Raw genomic sequence first — 26,621 nt, 5'->3', positions numbered from 1 at the left:
GCTCTGCAAAGACAGCTGAAAAGGATCTGAAAATATCATTTCTCTTACATTTAATCACAGTGGCTGTAGCAGTATGCCTCCAAAAACTGCAAAATAAGCATTTTTTACACACACATGATGTTTTGGTTTGATTTGGTTTTTGTTTGGTTTGGTTGGTTTTTAGGGTCTTTTTTGTGTGTGTGACTATTTTGGTTTAGGTTGTTTGGGTTTTTTTCATTTATATCCCCCTTTCTCAAAAACATCCTGTTTAATACATTCAGTAGACTGTGCAATTTCTCATTTTCATGAAACTTTGTGGAATTAGCTAAGTATTCATTAGTTAATTTTCAGCGCACTTTTCTTATCAACAGACAGGCAATTGTTCTCTTTTAGAGGCAAAAAAAAATTTTAAAAAATAAAGTTATTTTCTCTGTTTGATGTTGGTGTCTACTCAGACCTGGGGATCACTGCAGTGGAGGCCCATTATTGTAGAAGCACAGACCCCAGCCCCGTGTTCCTCTGCAGGTTGGATTTCAGGGTGAGCAGCCACCCAGGTGAAAGCAGTGCAAATGTTTTAGTTCGAACACCTGCCTCTTTGGAGACTTTTCAAAGCCTCCCTTCAATTTATTAGTGGGTAATTCCTGCCAGAGCTTGAAATGCTCCCTCCTGGCAGGCTCTGGGTGTGCTGGCCTGCACGCTGCTGAGGTGCAGCGCTGACTGGAGCCCAATCAAGTTCTGCACTGTGGTTTTAGAGGCTTGTGAATATAAATGAGCAAACTCCGCTCTGGAGCCCCGCGTACGTTTCTGCTCCGCGAACTTGCGGTTCCAGGGGCACGAGGAGCCTGCAGGAAATACACCGCAGAGTTCCCTGCTAAAATTAGTTTGCATTGTAGCAAAGCAATTTTGTCTTCTCTTGTGGAAAATTGCTGTATACTTAGTATGTTTAGAGAAAGGATTTTCAATCTTTTGATTTATGGACCCTAAAAAGCGTTCCAGTGAAAGCATAGGAGATGCACATTCTGTGGGATGTGAAAACTTGCTTTCCCTGAACCCCTTCAAAGCAACACAGAAACCTCAGAAGGTCCAAAGACCACAGATCAAAAATTACTTGCACAAAGCAAAAGATAAAAATTCTCCTCCCAGATAATTTACTACTTCTCCTTTTTGCCACATTCAAGTGTCCACACTCACCACAGTTAATGATACAGGAAACAGGACTCCACAAATTACTCAAATTTCAGTTGGCATCCAGAACAAAGTTTAAGAAAACTTTCAGGTTTGTATGGCTCAAATAAATTTTCTCTCTCAAATGAAAATTTAATGTAAACAAAGTTCTTGCAAAGCACAACCAGCAGTGCCCTTCCTTTGTTACCCAGTTCTCAGGAGCCAAAACATTGACCCAGCAATGGATATCCATATTTTGCCAAGACCACCTGGACCCTGGCACCAGAGAGGTGAGGATTCATCACAACTGCAGCCCAAATTCCTAATTAGAAACTCACTGCCCTCTGCTTTTTGGCCAGCCAATACCCAATTGCTTTATACAGAAGAGAATAATATCACTTGCAAAAAGAGCTGTGTCCAAACCCCTTCCCCTCACTTCACCCACTGCTCTGTAGGATGGCCACGGTCTCCACAGGGAAATTACACAGGTTTGTCTTTCTTTGATCTGGCACAAAGTATTTACCTCACTACTATTAAAATTACTGTTTAAAATGTTTATTGTTTTCCCATTTTTCTCCTCTTAGTATTTGCAACTTCAAGTCAAAAAGTTCAATGATGTTGCCCAAAAATAAGTGTTCATCTTTATTTCCAGCTCTCATGCAGCTCTCTCAATGCCACTACCAACTTGTTATTCCCCACTACAAACTTGTTATTCCCCACTACATTTGTGTTTTAAGTATCACATTTACCAAAGTGGTCTCAAACTCCTCAGTATAAAGTGGTAAATGAATGTAAAACAAGCTCATTTGTTATGTAAAATGGCAGTTTTTATTAAAATAATTTAAAATTATTAATAATAATCATCCTTTTCCCTTTCTAGATCACTTGACTTGTGCTTTTACAAATGCTATCCCCCTGCTACAGATTAATCACTACAAAGTGCCAGAAATTCTCTGTGTCAATTACTATAATTTGAGCTTAGCAGGAATTGCTGTGACCAACAACCCTGCCTGACCCCTTTTATGACAACTACTAAATCCCATGCTGGAATACTGCAGGGACAACCTGTTTGACCTACAAACATAATTCGATTCAGGGAAATAATGCTCATGATGACAACGCTTTGAAGCCAAAATCAGAAGTAATTAAGGACACAATGCATATGCTTAAATTACTTCTTTTTTTAACTGGGATGTCCACTGGATACTTTTCAGGGTAAAAAAGTACTGACTAAAACATATTTCTCCTCACCACCCAGTCTGTATTTAAGGATTTATTTAAGGCCAGTCTCTATTTAAAAATTTTTAGGGATTAAGATTCATTCACCATGGGTCTGTGCTCTAAAGCTTCATACACCCTTTGTGCATCTTCATTATTTGAATGCCTTTAATTTCACTCAGTCTTTATTACTTTGAAGTCCTAGCCCTGTCATGTCCTATCCATATTTTGACCTGTTCTTGGCTTTTCTAAATTACTTGCTATTTCATGCTACTCTCTAATAATGAGCATTTACATTTCTGAAATATGATACCCTAATGTAGAAATTCATAACTTTTAGAGACAAGAAGAGGGAGAGTGTGGTCTGCAGCTTTAGTTTATCTCAAGCTCAACAGTGACTGACACCAAGACCTTGTTTGTAAGCAGCACCCTCGGTCTTGATAAGCAATAAAACACTGTAGAGGCATCATCCAGAACCCATCAGCCAAACCAGAAATGTTTTGACCCTTGGTCCCATGAGCTCTCAGACCATGTAATTGTTATAACCATGCAGTTATCTCCAGAATAGTATCTTGAAAGCAAATCAGTCCTCATGTTCCAAAAGTACAATATCACTGTGGTCAACATTGCATCATGTGGCCCTGTTTGAAGCAGAGCTGGACCAAATGACCTCTGCAGGTCTCTTCCAACCTCCATCACTTTGTAGTTCATTATGTACATGTTCCTAATTGGAAGCTAATGGGTGCATTTCTAATAATCCTTTGCACTGCAAATGGTCACTTAACACTTAGAGCTAGGAAATCTGGATCTGTGAGGAATAATGGTAAATCCAGTCATATTTCTAAATTTTTTCCATCTAAGCTGATAATGAAAGTGGACATGAAGAGTTTGCAGGTGCACATATCCTTGTGGGCTTAAGCATTCTTAAGAGTTCCTTCATGCAACAATAAAATACTTACAAACTTTTATTTTTTTCACTGTTTAGCATGAAAACATCTGTTTGAAGCTGGTATTTTAAAAAGCAGTGCTTTCAATTTTGTTTTGGGCTGATAGATCAATTTACTTGTCTCCAAAATTCCTCCTATCATCAGACAGTCTGTCCTAAATTTACCCTTTAATTTAGCACAAACTAGGTCAGATATTCTGAACTGCAGAAATACAGAGGAAGTCCAGAGGGAAAAAATTCTCACAGATTGAAGAGAAGGGTATGGGAGAAGACATTGTAAGGTTTGGGTTTATTTCCCATTATCCTACTCTGATATGATTGGTAATAAATTCAATTCATTTCTCCCAAGCTGAGCCTGTTTTGCCTGTGATGGCAATGGGTGAGTGATCTCCCCCTGTCCTTATCCTGAACCACAAGCCTTGAGTTATATTTTCTCTCCCTGTCCAGCTGAGGAGGGGAGTGAGAGAGCAGCTTTGGTGGGCACCTCATGTCCAGCCAGGGTCAACCCACAACACGTAGTGGCTTAGGCAATAAGCATAAAGGGTTAATCATAATCACAAACATTGATCATTGCTGGCAGTTGCTGAATACTCAAAGTCCACACTTCAACACTGAACACACTTGCTGAAAAATACAGTATTGAAACCTAGGAAAAACAAAGAATTTAGGAAGGCAAAAGATCACACTTAATTGTCCATGAAAATTTTAGCCAACTGCAGGTGTACTCAATTAACATCTCATTAAAAAAACCTCTTGAACTTCAAATAAGCCATCAGCCTTGTATAGTGTAAATGAAGGGCATAATTGATAGCCACAGCAGTGCTAGGTTAAGTGCTTTAATAACATTCTGGCTCTCCAGAGAAAGTCAGCTCTGTTTCATCAATATAAAGAATCCATGCCAAAGAAGTTTCATAGTTTAAATGAGTTTTCTGTAGCTGCAGCAGAATAAAGGCAATAAAGTCAGGGGGAAACTCAGCATAATGCAGCATGAGCTTTTTCTGTTTGCTCCTGGAATATTTTCTTCTATTTAGACTGTTTTCAAAGCAAAAATGCAGCACACATCTTATTTACTTTCATAGGCTAATGGGTACAGATTATCCATAAAGCATAAAATACCAGTGCATTTCCAAATACACAGCCCTAGTTCTGATCTCCTTCATTAACCTGTCTTTTCCAGGGGCTGAGTTTTGGCCCTGATTTTGGACACACTGACCCTACTGACCAGCAAATGGCCAGCACAGGGTGATTATTTCCTGAGCACCTGAGGCAGCAGCAGTCTGGTCCTGCAGGGAGATAAATTCCCTCGACAGAATTGCTTCACAAGAGCCAGACATCAGTACCTCGTCCTCTCTGCTCCATCCAACCAACCCTGAACTTTGGGAAGGTTTGCACATAGAGCAAAGTCATAAATCTACAGCCCTGATTGATGAGAGATGGAGGAGAAAAATATAACAAGCTATTTGATCCCTGGCCTTTTGCTCACTGTTATTGCTCTGGCCTTTGTACAGGAGAGACTAACCAGGTGCAGCAGCTGTAAAAGAGCATCCATTTTCCAAAGGATCATATTTTCTGTCCTTGAGGGGAAAGGAGGACTTCACAGTTCTACTGTACTTTGAAGAGGTCAGGTACCTCCAGCTTCTTGCACTTCAGTCAACATTTTCTCCAATTCTGATAGTTCATCTACCCCAGAGTTCACAGCAGGACCCAGATTCTGGAGCTGGTGGGCCTGTCAGACTGCAGGTCACTGGGGTCTGCAAATCACTGCTTAAGTGCTCCAGAACAGATTATTAACCTAAGCAATTCTCCAGGCAATTTAAATCAGGTCTGCACCGTCCCTGAAAATACTGGGAGGCACAGAAATTGAGAGAACTAGATTGATACCTGGGGTGAAATTTCATCCTGGTACCTGACTCTTTATTAAGTTTCTAATACTACCTGGAAAGTGGTAGTTATACCCTTGGTTTTCCCTTGTCTTTTCTGTGTTACTTGTCATCTTCAGACTAATTAAGCATTCCTGTGGGCTCTATCCATCCTTTGTCCTGGTACACACAATGACCTCCAGGCCAGAGCTCTCATCTTCACGTGCCCTGAATTCTGCAAGTCCCTTTCACCCTTCTGGATGATTTCTTTGACTAGAATATTCATGCTACTTTCCTCCTCCCCTCACCCCCCCTAAATTACTGCTTTTGCAGTTCCCTGAAGTTCATATCTATTTAATCACAGACAAAGTTCTCTACTCTCCTCCAAGCAAAGACTTAATATGATCTTTTCCTCTGTGAACAGAGAAACTCAGAGGAGTTCCCAACAGCTAACTCTTGAGATGCATTGCTCTTCAGAGGTGGATTCACGCCAGCTCTCTGTTCTCCCAGTGCTGGGAATGGCTGTGGAGGTAATTTTGCACTTAATCTATTTCATGACCACACTGTGCTTTGTATCTTACAAGCAACTTGTTTCTCTTATCTTTTGGTCCAAAACGCCACCATCTTATTACTGAAAGTGAAAATAACACCTCTGATAACTGTATTGCTTTAAAAAAGTCATGCCAACTTTTAAAACAAAAATTTCATCCCATTGACTTTCTATTTTTATATTTAAAAGGACTCCTCTGAAATAATACTTGAGTAAATAGCAACCTCTACATTACATATGCATAGGATACTGAATCAAAAACATTTTATCTACAGGAAAAAGATCTCATCATGAAAAAATATAAAAAATCAAGTTGCTAATGTTCAGCTCCTATGTTATTTTCTAAAATTCAAGGTTGCAAGTGGTAGTTCTGGTGTGTGAAATTAAAACCATGCAATTAGGTAATCAAATGAAAACTCCAAGAATATAGTGGGTTTTCCACACCTGTGAACTATCACTCATTTTGTTGCAGTGGCTGGCAACAAGCAGTGATCTTGAGTTGATAGAAAGCCTCCCAAAATGGGAATAAATTTTGGATCAGTTCCAAAGCCCACTTTGAAAGTCAGCACAGAAACACAGCAGCTGCAGGAGATGAGACTCTCTCAGGAGACAAAAAGTCTTTGAGCACTTCAGGCATAGTGTGGAACATCTCCTGCCTTCTCCCTTTTTCTTTTCTGCTAGCAAGGATCATCACATGGATAAAAGGCAGTAAGATTTACTGACTTTGACCATGTAACTTGATCATATTTTGATCATCCAGTGGTAGAGGAACTATACCTCAGAAGTGCCAGCCACATCATGGGAAGGAAATTGTGCTCTTTTTAGCTGTGGTAACTCTATCTCCTGGGAAACAGAACTAATATTTTTCAGCAGAATGCAGTCTCTGTTGTTTTAAAAAAGGAAAACAGAAGAGATTTTATATTTGACATGGCTGAAACAAACTTATTTGCTTATCTTGAGAGTGTTTGCCCTTTTCAACATTCCCTGAATTATACAGATATTTTCCCTCTCATGTAGCACAGCTTCATAATCTCCTTTACAGGGAGAACCAGAGTTAAACAAGAAAGTTTTTCCCAGCACCTCAGCAATAGCCAAAATACTGATTCCAAAGCTGCACTTGTGTGCAACTCTCTCAGAAGTCTCTAACTAAACTAAAAGGAGTTCTGTAAAAAAACGAACTCAAACAAAAAAAACCAAAAAACAACAACCTAAAAACCAGCAAAGCAGCATTTTTATTCAAGATAAAAACTCCATGAGCAGTTCAGGATATGAGGATTGACAAGCAGTAACTGAGGTGCTTCATGTTTGCCAGCTTGCTGCTTCACATTCCTCTTGCCCACCACCAATTCTGTCAGAACCAGGATGCTGGGCTTTAAAATTTAGGCAATTTTTTTTATAAAAATATAATTAACTTGATACAAAACCCATTAATAATCTCAGTCTCATGCTGAAAAAAAAAAAAGAAGAAAAAAAGAAGGCATAAATTCAATAGAAATTCTGGAGGTGCAAATTGCAAAGGAAATTTGGCCTTTAATTTTTAATATATGAGAATCGTGACTCAATTCTGCTGCTCAGCCAGAAGTTCAAGGAGATTTAGTACCTACAGTTCAGGCATTGAATCAGCCTTGGAAGCCTATCAATTGCATCATTTAAAAGTAGACTGGAGAAAAAGCATTAGAGAAAAACCACAGGGAACAATTTTCCAGTGGTCAAAAAGATTAAAAAAAAAAAAAGATTATTATAGCACTTTTAATGCGTATATTTTTGTCTTCCCAAGAGATATGGAGAAAATAGAGTTCAAAACTCTGCCTGGCTGGTAAACCCAAGACAGTGGCTCCTGAAATTTTTATTACCCATACTCTTCTGAAAAAGATTCTTTTCCATTTCTTGTGCAAAGATTATTGTTTCTAACCTCAATCATTTTGACTAATTGTTGGTTACTGATTCTCTCCAAGACTCTTTAGAGTTTAAACAAATTGTACTTCTGTAATTTAAAATAATCTATTCTTAGGCAGTGAAAAACATGGGATTCCGGACCTGCAAAGAAACCAACACAAAATCCTCTTTTAAAATTCTTCTAAATGATTTCAGTCTTCAAGTACTCCACAACTCTCCTGTGCCACTTCCAGATACCTGCCATGGTTTACTTAAACTTTGGGTTGAACCTTCTTAGCTCAGCCTCCTCTGCTGCATTTAAAAAAACCCAAATATGTGTATATATCCATATATATAAATATAAAAAATAGACACATGCATTGGACCACCCATCTCAGCCTTTCAATTATCTCGTCCATCTGCTTTCCCCACAATGCAACTACAGTTCCATCTTTAAAAGGGAGGATGGGAGATGGGAGAGGGGACAAGCTAGGTTAGAGAATTAAACAGTAGTGGCTTTTAAGCTCCTTAATTAAATGCATAGGGCACTATATCTGCATAGCTGGATTGAAAGACTTTGAGTCATATGCTTTATTAAAGCCTAAATGAGATCAGTGATGAGTGGCATGTTTTTGACAGACAAGGCTCCTCAGGGTAATCATTAGGTGTGGCCACTGAGAGCAGAGCTGAAAGTGTGCCCTTTGTTCCTAGAAAAATACTTGGTGACATTTTCTTCCCTGCTTCTGAATCCCCTTGAAGAAGGATCAGCTGGTTGGCATTAAATGTCACTGCTTGCAATTAAGGTCATTTTCACTACAACAGAACTCATTACTCTGTTTGAGGCAGTGTCCCAGTCTTGGAGGCCCCTCTTACTTCCCCCAAACTACACCCAGGTGAATTATTACCCTTTTACAGCTCTGTACCACTCCAGTGAGCAGTTTACTGATTCTGGTGCTGCTGAAGGTGGACATCACTGCTGAGTGTCCTGTGGGACCCCCAAGGCTCCAAGTGTCCTTCAGGAGCCCCCCAGAGCTCACTGTGCCATGCTGTGCCATGCTCCTGAGCTGGTGCAGCACATCAGCCACCCTCCAGTGCAGTAGCAGTCAAGCCTGGCAGCAGCACACCCTGACTGCTCCCTGCTGCACAGCCCTGAGCCCTGCCACAGCCAGTTACAGACTACTGGAGCAGCCTGCAGCAACAGCACAAGGTTCTTTCCTCAGCCCACAGCTACCCTGCAAAAGGTTGGAAATGAGCATCACAGCATCTGCTGGAATTCAGTAGGATTGAGCATTGAGGTGAAACATCACCTGTGAGTCCTGTGAGGTCTGTGCACTGCTTTTCATGAGTAGTTTTGGGGAGTCACCATGGCTCTAACTTCCCCCAGTTCTCAGCACAGTAAATGGGCAGGAGGAGCAGGGAAGGTTCCTGCAGACAGCAAAGCAAACAGGAGGCTGATGGGTTTGTGTAACTCAGCCTTTGCTTGTGACTTTGATATTCCACTTTGGCACTTCAAGCTGCAATCCACCTTCACATTAACAGAGCCAGAACTACCTACTGTCCCAGTATGCCACCTGCCAGAGTGGCATTCAGGGTGAATTCAGCTTCTTCAATTTAAATCATTCCCAAGTAACCCAAGGAGTTTAATTAGAAATGGTGTGCTCAGTATGAAGGCACAAGATAATATATAACATTATATATTATAATATATAATATTATATTAGGATAATACAGGAGAACAATTTGAGCAAGGCGATGGCCACCACACTGCAGTCATTAGGACTTGTCCTGAGTGCAAGAACCTATCTGGTAGACAGACCTCATTTAAAAAAATCCCTCCCACACCCATTAAGATGTTTTTGAGGAGCAGTTTGGTGGAACATAAAGACCTATGCATCTTAAGTAGGTAATTCCCTGGCCAAAACTTCTGCCCATCCCTGCTCATTCCCACACAGACCACACTGGAAAGGGATTGGCCTTCACATCATCAATCCAATGTTGATTTAGGCTAAGCACAGCAGAAAGACTTTTCGTGCAAACACAAGGGGGAAAGAAAACCCAAACATTAATATCCATCCTCAGTCAGTTTTGAAAATTATTAAAACAAGAAGTGTTCTCTCTCAGGCTGTGAAAAGCTTAATATGGTCTTAAAGTTTTCGCTTCATAGTCAGGGGATTAAGTTCTTTGAACACAACATGGAGTACAAAGAAGTCATCTAGTCCTGGCAGGACCTGAGCAGTCTGAGGCATAAACACTCTGTCAGGAGATTGAGTCAAGGACATTGTGATTCATGAAGAATGTTTAAAATTAATGGCAATTTAAGTTATCATTCCTACTTTTTAACCCCAGCACACATTGGTTATTATTTTTCTGCACAAAATATGGTTTGAACATTGGTTTTGCCACTTCAACTCAAAATTTAGTACAGGTTCTAAAGAGACCAAAAATGCAAAGTCATTCACCCAAAAGTATGTGCTTCACTTCATCTTGTTTTGACCTGTTGCAAGGATCACTGAGCTTAAGAAGGGATTGGTCCAGCAAGTTTCCTCTGTTCTGGTTAAATTCCTTTGAAGTCAGCAGGAGTAAGCACACATATTTGTGGGTACATTCATAATAGCAACAAAAAAGTACTCAATCCCAGAGATATCAGGAAGCAGAAAAACTTAAATAAAACTCTCTGAGAAGTAGATGTGTTCACAGTGTATGTACATTGCAACTAACAAGAAAGGAACTCTTTCCACACACTCATATAAATGGATGGGTAAAGGGAAAAAAAAACATTGTGTGGAAAGTTCAAAGGTTCAGCAAACATCTCCTTTAAAAGCTGTTTGCTCACTATACCAAAGAAGAGTGAGCAGCCAAATTAGACTGTTTACAGTTTAGCTGTAATCCAGGATCAATGCAGTGGTGTTCTGACACTCAGCTCTGCTGTACATTGATCTTACAGGACTCAGCACTGCCCAGAGGTCATTAAGAAGGTGGTTTGCCTCTTGTGTGTCTCTTACTTACAGGCCTGTTGAAGTACTTCTGATTGACTGTAATTAGGAAAGAAGGAATATTACACACCAATGTATTCATGTTCTTCAAGCAAGGCACAGAAATGGGGATTATGTTCATTTCTTACACATTTTAGACCCTAGAATTAAACGGAGAAAACTCTGGAGTTCCCAGTTCTTGCTCCTCTTTAGAAAATGTTATCACTTCCACAAGGATCACCTGGCCCAGCTCTGCCTTGGGAGCACAGGTCATTACAAACTGTACTTCCCTGTTTCAATAATCTTATAAAATAAAAGACATAAAATTCCAGTCTTGCAAGAAAAAAAGCATGAAAAGCATGTCTTAGCACAGCAAATGAACATACACCAGAAGTTGCTTTCCTCACTCAGACTCCACAAAATCCACAAAAGTGCTCAAGGAAGATTTTGGATTTCTGCTCAGAAGCATCTGAGCAGTCTCAGTACAGCCAAGGAAATGCCAGTTTATCCCAGAGAGATTCTTGGATCACAGGAAATATTTCTTCACTGGAAGGGTTGTCCAGCACTAGCACAGGCTGCCCAGTTACCACCCCTGAAGGTATTTAAAAAGTGTCTATTTGTGGCACTTGGGGACATGATTTGGTGATTGACTTGATGGTGCTGAGTTAACAGTTGGACTTGATCTTAAAGGTCTTTTCAAACCTAAAGGACTCCATGATTTTATTGGTCCAGTTTACCCCCAACCCAGATAATAAAACAGCTGTGTTATCAAAATAAATAAATACATATAAAGCAAAAAAACACCTCCTTATTTGTACATGTCTCCTCTTGTACAAGTATCAAGCTTCCAAGTAAACAAGGGATAGAAAAGACAAGGAAGAGCCTATGGAATTTTCAGCACCACTTAACTTGTGAGGAGATAATGGATTCCTTCTGCAGCTTTGACTGCACACATGATGACAGAAAATATATTTCTGGCATGAAATCATATAACCCAACCCACACATTTAAAACATGAAGAGCACAATTAGTGCTTCAGAGATATTCATGTGCCTTCCTTTACCCACACTGCCTTCACCAGAAGAGAAGGCAGATTCCTGTAACCTGCCTACAGAAATAAGAAAATGGTCAGAAAAAGCAGAGCATTAATTGGGAGGTTAGCCTGGACAACCAGTCAGAGTCAATAGGAGAGTTAAAAAAGTAGTGAAAGTTGGCATCTCTGTCAATACTACCAATTACTTCTCATTTCCATAAGCCTTTCCCCCAAATCCATTATGTTTGCAGCCACAGAAAGTGAAATGGATTCTTAGAGAAGCCTTTGGTGCTCCTATCTGCAGAACTAAAGAAATTACAGATCAATAAGACTGTACAATGTCTGCTCTCCCAGCTCCCATCCCTTCTCTGTACTCTGGTCCTACTCACCCAGGTGGCAAAGTGACAGAGCTGCAAAATGAACCTGAGAGCACAAAACTGTGCAGAGCAGTGCTGCTGACCTCACCTCTCTCACAGCTAAGCCTGTTGACATTACCAGTCTACTCAGCTACTGATTTTAAGAGAAAAATAAAAGGAAAATCAGCTGCCTGCATTCAGGTCAAGAAGTTTATGCCTCAGGTCTCAACAGAAACAAACAAAAAAAAATCACCTATTATATTTTAAAAATGAGTGTGCTTCCTGTGGATCATCTTGTTCTCATGGGAACAGAATGAAAGGGCTTGAAAAAATCCTTAGCTGAGGCTCTAGAGAATCCCCAAAGACTCACATGCCTTCCTGATTCATCAGTGCACACATATGAGTGGGCTGTGGAAAACCACCCCAAAAATAGCAGCTGTTGCTCTGGTAGGCTTTGTCCCCCATCTGCCCACACACCACAATTTCTGTCCTTCCTCCCCAAAACACCAGTGCATACTGTAGAGTTTATACACTCCTGTGCAATGCTGTGACAACAATATGTCAGCGTTTACTATGGCAGGATGACAATGATGTCTTACAAAATATTGTAAACAATGCAGAAACAGTTTTTGTCTTGCAATGCATTATGTTAGAAAAGTGACAGAAATCCCAGCAACTCAATCCTTTGATGTGCTGTGCACATCCAAACCCCATTGGAAACAGAGAACTGGAATTAGAATATAAAACAGGTATGGCTAATTCTTTCAAATAAAAAAAAGATTAATTTTCCCTTTAATAGTACCATAGTGGTTCAAATGTAAAACAACAAAAAAATCCCAACCCTGCCTGTGTGTAATGTTGTATGATAGTTCCTGGGTTCCAGTAGGCAATTTTTTATAATGTAGTAGAGAAGTGCCTGTCCACAGTGTGAACACCATTCACAAGAAGTCAAAGATTCCCTGGCAAGTGCAAAAGAATGGAAATTAAGTGCTTCATGCTACTTCTGTAATTGAAGATCCCCACACTGATACCACATGCAGCACACAATTCACTGTCAGCATTATCAAACCTCTAATCACACTTGCAGTGCTATTTGAGCTCCTTTACTTAACAATTCCCAGCTGAGGGCATTCCATATCATTGCTCTCATTCCATTAGTCAGTTCTGACCCAGGAGTCATGTCTTCAGAAATGGCCAGGGTGCTAGAAGATACTCATGCTAACTTCTCAAAAGAAACTGCTGGAATAACAACAGCATTCAGTGTAGCAGATGTCGCTATTTAAAGAGGATAAATACATATTCCTAAATTTCCAACAGGTTTTTTACAGTAAAAGCCCAAGGCATATTGCAGTAGTCACATCATAGCACCTGCAGAGATGAGGTCATAAGACATCCATCACACAGAGCACAGAAGATACTGGAAAGCAGATATCCCTCATTACATCTATTTCCAAAGCCCCAGGGAAAGGAGAGGCAAGCACCAGGCACATCCATCTCTCCTGCTCTGGTTCTGGGTCAGTTCCTTGGCACAGCCTCTCAGCATCCTCACGACACCCTTCCCCACTGATGGGGTGGGGTTGTGGTGGGTGTTTGCCAGGGATGAAACACACACCCTGCCAGATGACAGGAGCAGCACTTTGAGCACTTGGGGCTCACAAAAGTTTTTGTCTCGAGCCTGTTGTGGTGAGGAACGTGGGGCTGGCCATGGCACACACGGTGGTGTGGGTGAGCTCGTTAGTGCTGGCAGTGACAGCTTCAGAGCACGTGCTGGAGCGGGGAACAGTGCTGGCCTTGGCACTCAGAATGGAAATAGCAACAGGACGTGACTCCAACATCACCTACCTGAGCTCAGACAGGTGCAATCCTGCTGCCTGACTCAGCTGTGGCAGGTTGTAGGGCAGGGCAGCAGCTGGGACACCACCAAGCTCCAGAAAAGCCAAGGCCTTTGCCCAGGCTCTAAACAGTGAGCTCTTCATTTGCATCAGAAGTAAAGACATTCATTTGCATCACCTTCACCGTATTTTAAAAGCACTTTTCAGCATAAATTTCACTTTAAAGTTCAGTGCAAATCAAAGCTTCTTGATGTGACTGAGTTCTGTCCTTCTCTCACATCCCTCATAGCAAAATACCTACATCAAGACACTTCAAATTATAACACCACTAGATGCCATTTCTCATCTCATGAGATCATGAGCATCCTTTACTAAATGCTTGTTTTATATTTACCTCCTGCATGTTGATACTTCATCATGATTTCAGGTAGCATTGCATTTAAAAGACAACATTATACATCAGACTTTTATCAAGCACGGCCAATTATGCAAATTCCTCCAAAAATTATTTTCAAAGAAAAGAAGGATTGATTACAGAGATTTACCATTTATACAGACAGTGATTTAGGAGGGTATTTCAATTGCTAATATGCCTAACAAAGATGTGGGATTTGTTTGTAAACTTCAGGCCTACAAAATTGAATGTCAACACCAGTTAATTATCATGTCCTATCCAAAATGCTAAACTTAATCGAAATACTCTTTGTAGTAAATCAACAGTCAGCATTACTCTTAATGAAAGTTGATTATGATACTGCCTGTATGTACAAAATAAGTACCAGCCACACAAGTACCACGTACCCCAAGCAAAAACAATGCATGATTTCTCATCACTGCTGGGCACAAGGGGTATGACAATGGCATTGCATTTGGTCAGCTCCACAGATGTTGGTGCTTAGGTACCAAACTCATCTGGATGAGGCCCAGATTCCATATTTAATTATGGCCTCTCTGCTCAAGTATTAATTCAGGATACCATACACTCTTCAGCTTCCATTCTTCTCAGGAAGACAATTTACAGTAACTGATTAAGTATTTCTTTCAGCAACATCTAATGATGTTCACCTAGAAGAATTGTAATACTACTACTAAACCTTTTCTATGTTGCCTCATCCTTCTCTTTTTCCCCATTCTCTTCTACCTTGTTGTCTCTCCTTGGCTTTCCTCTCTCTTTCCCTGCTCTAATCTTTTTTCAACAGCTCAGACATTAGAAATCAGTGTGTTGAGGTTGACTCTTGCAATTTCATTAGGGGTACTCTGTGCTACTGTAAGCTGATTTCTCACTTCTGAGACCATCCTAACTTGGAAATACAACAAATCTACATGTTGCTTTGTACAGAGACTTCCTGTTTAAATTGTTAGTCTCTCTCTGGTGTTAAGATCACAAAGAAGAGCAATTTAAAGTGCCACAACAGAGGAGCAAACATATATCCTGTTTCCATGATTTTTAAGGCAGTCAAACCCTGTCTGAACACAAATACACCTTTCCTGGCATTTATCTTCTGAAAATTTTGAGTTTCATACCAGGAAAGAATTCTCTTTAAATTGTGAGGCTCCCACAAATATTTCAGCCAAAATCCAAGACGGTTCGCTTCTCAAATGCTTTTATATGACTTACAGGAACTCCTATTTCATTGCTATTCATTCCCCTTCTCTTACAACGTGGTTTGTGGGACATGCCTCCTGTGCTGGCCTATGAAAAACATCCAAATCACCCAGGAAAAATTGCATTGTGCAAGTTTTGATGTGCAGTTTGCAACACCCAAGAGTCTTCTGGTTTATCCTGCACTCATGTCAGACCACACAAACTTACCCAATCCTAACCTACATACCTCTTGCCCAAAGTGGGTGGGAAGATGCCTTTTGCATAGTAGCCAGTTTACAGATTAGGAGATATTGTTGTGAAAATACTTCCTAAGCCATCCCAAACATTTTGTCATTCCATGGCTGGAATACCAGGATTCTAATTTACCAGAATAAAAAAGGCAAGGCAAGTGCTGGTTTTTGCAGTTCTACCATCCACCAGAAAGCAAAATAAAAAACTCCAGGAATTACTAACAGCTTCCAAATTACCTCAGGAATAGACATTGCTGTGTTAGAAAAGTGTAGGGGGGATTATAAGAGTGTTTATGGCTTTCACTAGGAAGCCTCAACACACTGCAATAACAGTTAGATGCAGTTTCTTAAATAATTAGATCATAACACATAAACAAGCAGCTGCATTTTAAGGCATGGTATTTGCATTTGTTCCACAATAATAAATACATTTGCCCCATTCTATTTTAAGGCTTATCTTTCATAAAAACAGAGAAACCCAGTTACAAAATCAACAACACAAAAATAACATAACTGTTGGGAGCAGAGGGGACCCATATTTCCCTGCTGCCTCCATGGATAAAAAATCCATCTCACCTGGTGGGTCCTCTGTGAGGCCTCAGAACTGGGACATGCAAACAAGTTTGAGTTGCAGTTGTTGTTTTCAAAGCTATTTGCTCTTCTCTCCCTTCCCACTATGCTGTGCCAACATTTGATCCTTCCACCACTCCATGCCACGTCCTACAGGCTCCCTGTGTATTCCATGTCTGTTGGATACGGGCTGTTCCTCCTGCTGTGTGCCATAAACAAAGAATCTGCTCTTACTCAAAATAGTTTATTCTCCCAGTAGGAACAAGACATAACAGAAAGACAATATTAAAATAGACAGCGTTAACATATGTCTCTTACTTGGAGATTGCTGTCTCCTGGGGATAGCCAAGGCAGCCTTCATTTTCCAAAAACCCAGGGAAGTGTGTGCACATCTAGGACATCTCCCTCCAGGACTCCCTTGTGCTGGGCAAGAAAATCCTCTGATCTCCCACAGGAGAGGGATTGACCCCTTTCACATCTGTGGCTGCTCAGTGTTTCCTCCTCTTTAACCAAACAAGTGGAATAAGTTAAAGAGGAGGTCAGTCTGGAAACTTGAGGTCTCTGCTCCACAGCAAGCACCTGCCATCCCAAACACTCCTCTTTTTTCCCCATCCTGTCTGTCAAGAAGCCCCCTTTTAAGTAAATTCACATGTTTCTACAGTAAAGGAGCATTACCTTGGCCAACAAGGTATTCCCTAGTTGTGCCCAGCTATCACCACAGCTGTACCAGAACCATTCCTGTTCCTCATGCCTACACTAAGAAGTGTCAACCCCAAAACTTTCTTCTTCTGACAATGAGAACACAAAACAGAAAAGCACAATGGCTCTATGTTATAGATGATGCTTTTTAAATACAGACATCAAGCACCAGAAAGCCAAGAAACTGTCATTTTTAACAGGCTAGAACTGGTGGTTTTGTCAAAACCACTAGGAAAGTTACAAAACAAATAGATGGTGATGCAATACTCTTAGTGCTTTGAGCACTGTGGTTTGATAACAGCATCATCTCCCCTCACTTCTCTTTCCTTGAAAGATTTTAGTATCCTGTGATACCTGCTTTCTCCTTTTCAGTCTGTGTATCACTCTCCTGAATTATATGTGCATATTCCAGCAAATAAGGGGAGAAAATTGCCTTCTGTTTGCCCTTAAGCTATTTACAGGTCAATTTTAGTGATGGACATGAGAACTAAGAGTTTGCCTGAGGGTTTGAGTTCCCAGCTCCTTCTGACTTCCAGGCAGTCCCCAACCCCTTTGAAATTCACAGCAGAGTTACCATTTCAAACAACGTTCCTAGCGTTCTTTAAACAAAAGAAATCATACAAAAATCCTCAAAACTAAAATGAGCCTGTGTCAAACAATTTATGCAATTCTCAAGAAATGAAAACCGAGTGAAAATATGAATAATTGAATAGGACTGTGTTTCCTAAAGTCTCATGGAATATTTCCTTTGTCTGAAGCTCCCTGGGGCCTGTGCTACTGAAAACACTGTCAGTTAAAGCTCTTCCATTCTCCAGGAGCTGCCTCAGGAGTGAGAGCACATTTATCTCTGTTGTCACACCCCCTCTGCTGAGAACTCATCTCCTGACTGCCACTCTGTTTGGGACACCTGGAGGACCATGAGGTCACAGCAGCAGCTAAAGGAGCAACAGCAGCACTGAAAGAAGGGAAATGCCAACTCTTCTCTGGTAAGGATTTCCTGGTGAGAAGCAGTGTGAGAAGGCAGCAGGTTTGCATTCTGGGCTTCAGCACACACAAGCCCCAGTGCACACAGGAGCACCACATGGCAGCATGAGAACTTCAAAATCCAGGTTCTTCTGTGAAAATACACCACAGAAATATGAATTACACCTTGGGATGCCCATGGTGGGGTGCCACAGCTCGGATCTGCCTTCTCACCACCCAGCACACAGCCACACAACAGCTTAGCAAAGCTTAAGGTAATACTTATGCTGAATAAATCATCAATAGGAAATTGTACCGAAGGCAGAAATACGTGTAAAAATTCAGCTCTCCCCAGCCTGCTGAGACACACAGGGAAACTCACACAAATACCTCACAAAATCCCAATTGCATCAAAAAGTAACCAACCCCTTAGGCCACCATAACCAAGGGTGCTTGATACATGTCATTTCCACTGACTTCATCAAAGGGGAAAAAATAATCTAAAAATTGGTTTAGCTCAACTGGTGAGGAAGATACCAACTGCCAGACAAGGAAGGTGCTCTTTTTATAAATACAGACAGTTCTTTTCTTTTTACCACTCAGTTGTTTTTCCTTGATTAAAAGGGAAAGATTTTCTCAATGTGATTCCTGAAACTTAGTGGTTATTAAACTCAGGATGATCCAGAAGTGCTGTACAAGCACAAGTCAAGTACTGGCTGTTCCCTTTTATGATAGCTGAAGACCTGGTCTCAAGTCTTTTTTGTTACTAAAATAAAAAGTGAAATATTACTGAGAAATTTCTACTGTAGTCCCATTTCAAAGAAAATGGTTTTTGTAGAAATTAATTCTTATTTTATTTTGGGGTCCAACCCATTTCTTCCTATGTCAGTATTGTTTTCTAAATGTCTGAATTTTAAAAGAAAAATCCATTCAGAGGAGGCTTTTGTTTTATGCTGTCTCATCTCTTTTGGCAACAGTTACAGAAACTGGAGAGTTGCTTTTTTCTTGGTTTGATTTTGTTTTAAAAGAGAAACTGTTACCAATATGTCACTGAGAATTCATTTAACAGAGCCCTCAATGAGTATATTTAAAGGGGAGAGTAAGAGATTGTAAGAATGAAGAATGTGAAAGAATTGTCATTATGTTGGTGTAAGCAGCTATGCATCATTACTTAGCTTAACAACTGAACTATAAAAAAAGATATAGCAATATCTTTATAGCAATAAACATATTTTGTGAGACATAATTCTGTGTACCTGAGACACGACCCTCTTGGGTAGAGCATGAATTCAGATTATGGAAATATTACTTACTCCTGAACACTTCCTAAATGTCTCCAGGAAAACAAAACATACATCTCTCCAGCAACATTGACAGAGTTATTATTAAATATTATATGGAAGTAGCTGTAAACAACCTAGTATGACAGAGTGTGCTCTGCGTAAAAGATTGTGCACACATTACTGGAGGGGAGAAAAAACCCAAAAGCAAACCAATTGAAGGAGTCTTCTGACATCATCTGTTTGCTTTTTTTTAATGAAAAATTTGGCCTCATTGATCGTACAAAGCATTTAAACCCATATTTCAGAGCATGGCCAGCACCCTGCCAGGGCTCAGAGGCTGCAGGGATGGAGCAGGGTGCTCTCACACCTGAGGAGGTTACAAAAGGCACTTTGCTGTCTTTCCCCCTTGCACTCACTGGCATAAGGAGCAGCAAGGCTCCCAGGAAGATGTGCCAGATTAGTTTTATATTGCAGGGTATGGGTTAAGCAGAAAACCAGTGGTCATTGGGAAGCTTATTAAAAAAGAAGTCAAAGTGTTGCCAGTGGTTTGGTTGACAGCCCTCCAATCTATGTGAGGCAGCACTTTCCAGGTCCCACTGCCTTCAGAATGGGGTAGGAGAGAGGCATTGAGAGCTGCTTCTCCCAGCCCAGCTCTGGGAGCCACTCTGCTATTCAGAGTGTGAGGATAAACCTGCAAATTTCTGACCTCCTCCATGATTCACACCACGAGAAGCTGCTACCTGTGTACTAGGAGTAGCATTTGCAGATTGGTGTGGTTTGCAAGGCACTGAGACCCTGCAATTTGACAAATTCATGAGGCACTACCCTTTCCATGGCCCTCTCCCCATCTCTCCTGTGCTTGGTGTCCTTGGTGCTTCCCCACCCCAGCAGCAGGGCAGGCAGGGAGCTCGAGCCCTGGTGCCACTCACCTGCTGTCACCTTGAGAGAAAGCTGTAAAGGCTGGAAATAAACACATTCCCTCTTCTGCACATCAGGTTTCATTACTTTTACTCTGCTGATCCCCACCTGGCCCTCGGATAAAAGCATCATCTCTGTACAGCAAGTTGGGAAAGTAGCACAGGGAATGAGCCATGGTTTGAATGGAGAGCTCTGCACCAAGGATTTTGTGTCTCTCATCAGGGAACAGGATCTGTGGTGACTCAGGTGAGCCAATCAACATTGCTCAAATTACACTGAATTCATCCAACTTAGCAGTGAGCCCCTGATGAAGAATTAGTCAAATAAGTTATAAAAGGAAATTCGAATGCATCAACTACTGCCACCTGTTTGCAAGAAATTTATGAACAAAAATGAAGTTTCATAAATAAATTATTCACAAGTTATCTCCCCATTGCTTTTCATTAGCTTTGCTAAAACACACTTTCATCTCTTTCCCTTGCAAATCATTTGGACAGATAAACCTTTTCACTCAACATATTTTAACTAAACAGTAATAAATCCTGAGCAACCAAGCAGGCTTTATGCTAAGAAATCAGTGCCTATCGTAGTCTGTATATAACAATCTAGGTTTCATTTCTTTGCTGAGCAAAACCAATTCCATTTCCAGAATGCCATCACTAGTAACAGACATTTAATAGGCTGGCTTTCTCCAATAAGCTGTATCTTTGAAATAAATCTTGCTGACTCTAATGCTTATAGAAACACTATCTGGGTGTGCTGTGAGACACTTCTAATATCTACATCCCAAAACACCCTTTCCAATTTTGTGGCAAAGAAGCCTTCATGAACAATATCGAATTCAGTCAATCAGATTATTGCATTAAGAAGTCTGTGTCTGGCTGCTGGAAGGCAGCCCAAGTTTCCTCTGACTCTAAAAGAGTAGAATTAGCCACAGATTCCATCTCTGTTACCTGTAGTCCTAACACCTGCATGTGTCAAACCATAAGACATGACAGCATTGTTTTTAAAATGAAATATATGAAAGCTTAATCTAGCCCTAAAACAAAACGCAATCATTTATGGACATAAGTGTGTGACAATTGAGGTCCAAACAAAGGTGCTGGGCTTCACCAATAAAGCCTTTTCTCACTGCAGCAAAGAATAAAAGATGCAGCTCTGCTTCACCCTGAAGTGTTTCTCAGCCCTGGCTGCACAGGCAGCAACAGCAAGTGAACAAAAATATTCTCTCAGCATGACAGAGCCCAAAGCCCAAGGAAGTCAGGGGCCAGGGAAGAGGGAGCAACAGCTGCTCCTGCATCATGATGCTGCCACCAAAAATCTCTTAAAATTATGTATCATCTTGAAAGGTACTGGGCCTTATTACAAAACCAAGTCATGCAAAACCTAAGTTTTACAAACACTTCAAACACGTGACCCTTTAATTCTTTACACACAAGCCAAGAGAGACTAAGTACCCATGCACAATATTTGCCTTAAGCAACTCATTACAAAGGAATAAAGTCATTCATAAACACCAAAATGCATATGCTTAGGCTGTAATAAGCAACTGGTTTTCTCTAGCTGCAATACACATTACACAAAATTGTTCAATTTACATCAATTATTCTGAACAATAGAGACAAAGTCATTTCAGAGAGCACTGTCCAGGTAACATTGTGCTCCATTATTTAGATGACATTCACCAGGATGGTAATCCTACGCTCCCTTCATTATTGTTCTAACCAACATTATACCATCACTCACAAAAAATACCTTCAAACAGTATCACCATCTATAGAAATACCTTGGGTAATTCTGGTTTGTAATGGCATTGCTGTGTGTAGTGCAGAGAATTTAAGATGGGTGCAATGAATTAATTATCTCTCCTCGTGGACAGTAAATATTAGGAGTGAGGAGCCTTTGGTATAACTCATGCATCTGCTCTATTTCACAGTGTTTATCAGCATTTCATCTGTTCACCCATATGGGCTGCCTCATTTTTATAAGGAATTACTCAATAGTAGAGATTCATGCACTGGAACGTTCCATACACTCTTGATATGATGATTATAATTAGATGTGTGAACCAAATTGATGCTTGTGAAACCCTGAACAAATATCCTGCACAGCCATACAAGAGCTTCAAATTTTAATATACCCTAATTTATGTTTGGAGTGCTAAAACACTAATAATACCAAGGAGTAATTGGCTGGCATTTAAAAACCCTATTAAACTAAAATATGTTAACATAAACCTGTTGTTAGCAGGGAATAAGCAGTTGTCACCTAGAACACTGTTCCTCTTCCACTTCCCTCTGCTTTTTACTCTGGTCTGAAAACTCAGGCACCAAATAGAGTCACTGTCTGGGAAAATCTTGTGATATTGTTGGAGCCTCTAGAAGAAATTTTTTTCTTTCTTTTCCAACACAACCAGTTTCATCCATTCATTTTCCAGACATACTTTCAGTGACACAGCCTGACCTTCACCACCCAAGTGATTGCTTGGAAAAACCTTTGCCTGAAAAAATCCACATCCTCATTTTGTGAGTGCCAAGTTGGCACTGGGACACGGCTGCTACGTCCCAACCTCAGTCTGACCCTTGGGGGCTGCTCTCCTCGCTCAGTGTGAACAGATAAACATGTCCAACAACAGCTCGAGCCAAGTTACACAGAAACCCTAACAGTGGTCACAGGAATCACACAACACTGAAATTCACACAGCACTGAAAATATTTTTCCATGAAAGTTTATCTGTGTGACCTAAAATGTAAGAGGCTGCAGAGGTTTCCTGTCACACCCTGCTTCCATACCCAGGCCATAAAGTGCTACCAGCTCCAGTCTCATCATTTAACTCCTACCTACATTACTCACCACACTCAACAGAATATTTTTGTGATAGTTTCTAGAGAAGTTTTGTTTCTTTTGCTTTATAAAAAAAAAAATAAACAGGAAAAAAATCTTACTACTTTGTCTTTCACAGTTTAGGGAAACTTCTTCACTCCTTTAAAGCTATTTCAACTGTCAGGATGAGCACTGTGCTTAGATAAATCAAGGGCAGCAATAACTGGGCTCATAATTCCCTCTTTAAAGGAATCACAGTTACAATAATGGGTTCTATTCATGGGGTCCATATGTTTTCAGGTATAAAACAGAGGCCTACAGCATCAGGAGCTTACATAGGTATCAAAGCAAAAGCATATGCAACTACAAAATGAGTGACTACAGTGTCTTAACATGTACTGTTGATTTCTTAAAAAATATTGGTAGGTCATTTGAACAGAAATGTAACTAATCTAATAAACATCTCTTTAAGGACATCCATTAAAAGCCAGAGATGCTTTATCCAAATGAAATTTAAAGTACAAAACAAAAGACAGGCATAAGAATTAATTTCCAAAGATCCACTCATAATGTCTATTACTGATTTTCATAAGCAGTTTTCAAATTGGCAAGGATTTTTTATCACATATAGTTTCTATTCTCACAGCAGAATCATGACACATACACAAATGAATATTTTTAGCCAGGACAAAGCACCACACCCTCACACCCAACTCAGCAGTCCCAATGCCACCTCCTCAGCGGTAGCCTGGTGCTCTTTTCTGGTGGCATCTGACAGGCAGCAGAGGAGCCCCACATGTTTAAAAACCAGATGTGACTGCTGGTAGGGTGAAATGGGCTTTTGGTTTCAGTTGCAGTGACAGTAACAGGTGAACAGTGAGAAAAAGTGTCCTGAGGCATAGCAGACAGCTCATTATTGAATGGGAGCTTGATAGAACCTGTTAAACACACAGAGAAACTTTTTAATTAAAGCTATTAGAAACATAAACCCCATCATTGAATTCTAAGGGAAAAAAGCTTGTCTGGGTTTTGGATTGTTTGTTGTTGGTTGTTGTTTATTGTTTGGACAGTGTTGGGTTTTTTGGGTGAGGGGTATTTTTTTTCAGGGGGAGGTTTGTAGCGGGTTGAAATTTTATATAGCCAGAAGTCAACCCCATGCTTTATTAGCTCCTGGTTTGGGTAATGAATATACTAATGAGTTTTCTTGGCTTGGCAGTGAGTGATTGTTTTTTAAAGCTGCAAGTGAGGCAGCTGGTAGCTGCTCTGCAGAGGGGAATTCATCTGTGCCTTACCCACAACATCACATCCCTCTAGTGAGCACCAGCTCCAAACAAACGCTACATCAAAGACTCAAGATAATTTGTGCTGCTTCATATCCTTAGTGTAAGTTTCCAGCAATTATTTTTTGTAAAAAAGAATAGAAGTTTCATAGTAATTAGGCAGCCAGGTTTAGGAATTTGTAGAAAAAAGTATGGGAATCTATGTACTCCCTATCATGATTATTTCATTATCTGTGTATACATATATATTTCTATCTCTTCCCAAGAAAATTTAGGCATTTCTTTGGAATAAATATATTTATGTGAGTGCATGTGTGATAATATACATATTTTCACAAGAATCTGAGTGTGCAGTATCTTGACAAACCTTTTAAATTTTAATGCTTAATTTCATACTGACATTTTAGTTTCCTGTGAGAGGTTCTGAACGTGACAGGAATTTCAGCAATGTAAGACTGCCAAAAGGCTTTTACCTGCTTGAAAAAGAACTAATAGAGCTATTATTGTTTAATAAACAATATGCCTGTACCCCAGATAGCTCCTCTGAATGAATTGAATGTCCCAGAGGAACTGGATTCAGCATCATTTTTACATGAGATGCGCAGTTCTTCTCATGAATGACTTTTTTTTTTTCTTTTTAAGCAACAGATATTTAATTGAATGTAATTAAATCACTCTACAATCAACACAGGTTTTAATAGCAAAGTGCTCCTTGATGAGTTTCATAAAGCAGTGTTAGTGAAAATCACATGAGCAAAGCAATGGCCCCAGCTCTTAGGTACACATGGCAATTTCCCCATCAGCAGGAGTCTGGGTAATATTCATGAAAAACATTTTAATAGATTAGGTTTTTGTTGGGATTTATTTTGTCTGTCTAGGCCAAACGAGACTGATATATATTTAAAAATTCTTCTTATTAACATTACAGCACATATTTATGAACAGCACCCTTGCAACCTCTTTTATTCTGACTTCAGCTACAGAAGAGCCTTACTGACTTGTACTTTGATACTCAGTAATAGTCACCAAAAGACTCATGTAATTTTCATTACACTAACTCGATAGGAATCATTTAACAAGCACAAATCTGTCCCTAGTTTTTAAAGGAGACATGCAAAACCTTAATGCTGCTATGGATTGATACATGTTAACACATCTCCACTTAGTGCCTCATTTGGATGTTGTTTGAGGTCAGGATTTATATTTGATGGAATCAGTGACATTCAACAGAAAAATCTGAGCATTTGTACAGAAATAAAGTAGACTCTAATTTCAATAATCTAAACTTAAAACTGATTTCCAGAGCAACACAGTATTTATGTTGTTTAATATTACTGCTCTTTGAAAGATGACAATGGCTTTTTATCTGCTTTGCATATATCTGTTCTGCTAACTGCACATTTGGAATATATGTATTTATTTCTTTCCAGACACCCAGGACAGGCTGCAAAGCCTGTGTAAATGTTCCTACTAAATTCTTATCTGTATGGACAGAGTCCATCAATAGTTACAGGAACAAGACTACTAGACCACATAATAATGTAAGCTAATCACCTTTGAAATATTTTGAGGTCAGCTCAAGAGATAACCAGAATCAGGGTTAACAGCCCCCAGCCTGGTAAATCACTTGGGCATTTCCAAAGCCTTCCTAAGTAACCATTTCTTGTAGCCAAGTCTGCCCGTAACTTTTAACTTGTTTTATCAAAAACAGCTCTCCAGTCTTGCTTTACCTTGTTTTCCTTTTAGTGAATATTCACCAGAAGAGGCACGAGGACAAATCATGCAAGCTTGAAGGACCCTACCTGCTATGAGGACAGCTACTGCCAGTAAATACCAGTTTAGGGAGCTTTGAACTAAAAACTATACACAATACACAGAAAGTTTGGCTTTATGTGACAAATTGCATCACAGCAGCATATTCTCAGCTAAATCACACCATGGTCCTTCACACTATATCAACAAAACTCAAGAAAAGGATAACATTTGGGATTCTGTTCAGAACTCCCATCCTGGCTCTATTTAGAGGTACTGTATAACAACTTTGAAACTACTCATCCATTCTCACCTTCAGGCAGTTTTCCTACAATGCTGGTTTTATGGTGGCACTAAAGTCTCCATGTACCAGCAGCTTCCACGAGTATGGAAGTTTTATTATCAAGTGAAAAAAGTGCTGATACACAAAATTACTGTAGGTTTAGCACCTGCTAAATTGACACTGCTGTATCTGAAGCTGATCTGAGTCTATAGACTGGGGAAATTGAGAGTAGTAATATGACAGGTTTGATTGATTTAAGCACTAGGCTGATTTCAGCAGTGATAAACTGATCATAGTTTTCCTCTTCCCTACCCAAGAATGGTTTTGTTTTCTAAAATGACTTTCAGACTTTAACTTGGCTACAAATGTGAGAACTCTTTTTACTCTTTGTTTCTTTTCAACAGTCAAGCATCATTTCTTATGGGCCCTT

General features: G+C 40.1%; 2 long non-coding RNA genes across 3 annotated transcripts in view; one reads left to right on the top strand and one right to left on the bottom strand.

Moving 5' to 3' along the window:
• Positions 1–16,691, bottom strand: part of LOC111936052 (uncharacterized) — a 93,241-nt gene extending 76,550 nt beyond the window's left edge. Inside the window, exons 1-2 of the long non-coding RNA XR_015277239.1 lie at positions 16,509–16,691; positions 16,197–16,392 (exon numbers count right to left, since the gene is read on the bottom strand). This is a non-coding gene — a long non-coding RNA (uncharacterized LOC111936052). The remainder of the gene's footprint in view (positions 1–16,196; positions 16,393–16,508) is intronic.
• An 849-nt stretch (positions 16,692–17,540) lies between these two features.
• LOC111936053 (uncharacterized) lies at positions 17,541–26,061 on the top strand. Of its 2 annotated transcripts, none has more exons than XR_002868010.2 (3): positions 17,541–17,875; positions 20,131–20,299; positions 25,903–26,061. It is a non-coding gene; the product is annotated as an uncharacterized LOC111936053 (long non-coding RNA). The 2 variants fall into 2 exon arrangements; XR_002868009.2 differs by having other exon boundaries at positions 17,541–18,127.
• Positions 26,062–26,621: the final 560 nt, after the last annotated feature.

This window comes from Cyanistes caeruleus, chromosome 17, assembly GCF_971803275.1.
Source record: "Cyanistes caeruleus chromosome 17, bCyaCae1.hap1.1, whole genome shotgun sequence".
In the NCBI taxonomy this organism is placed as follows: Eukaryota; Metazoa; Chordata; class Aves; order Passeriformes; family Paridae; genus Cyanistes; species Cyanistes caeruleus.
Note: the sequence above shows the minus strand (reverse complement) of the source record. Positions and strands in the feature narration are given on the sequence as shown.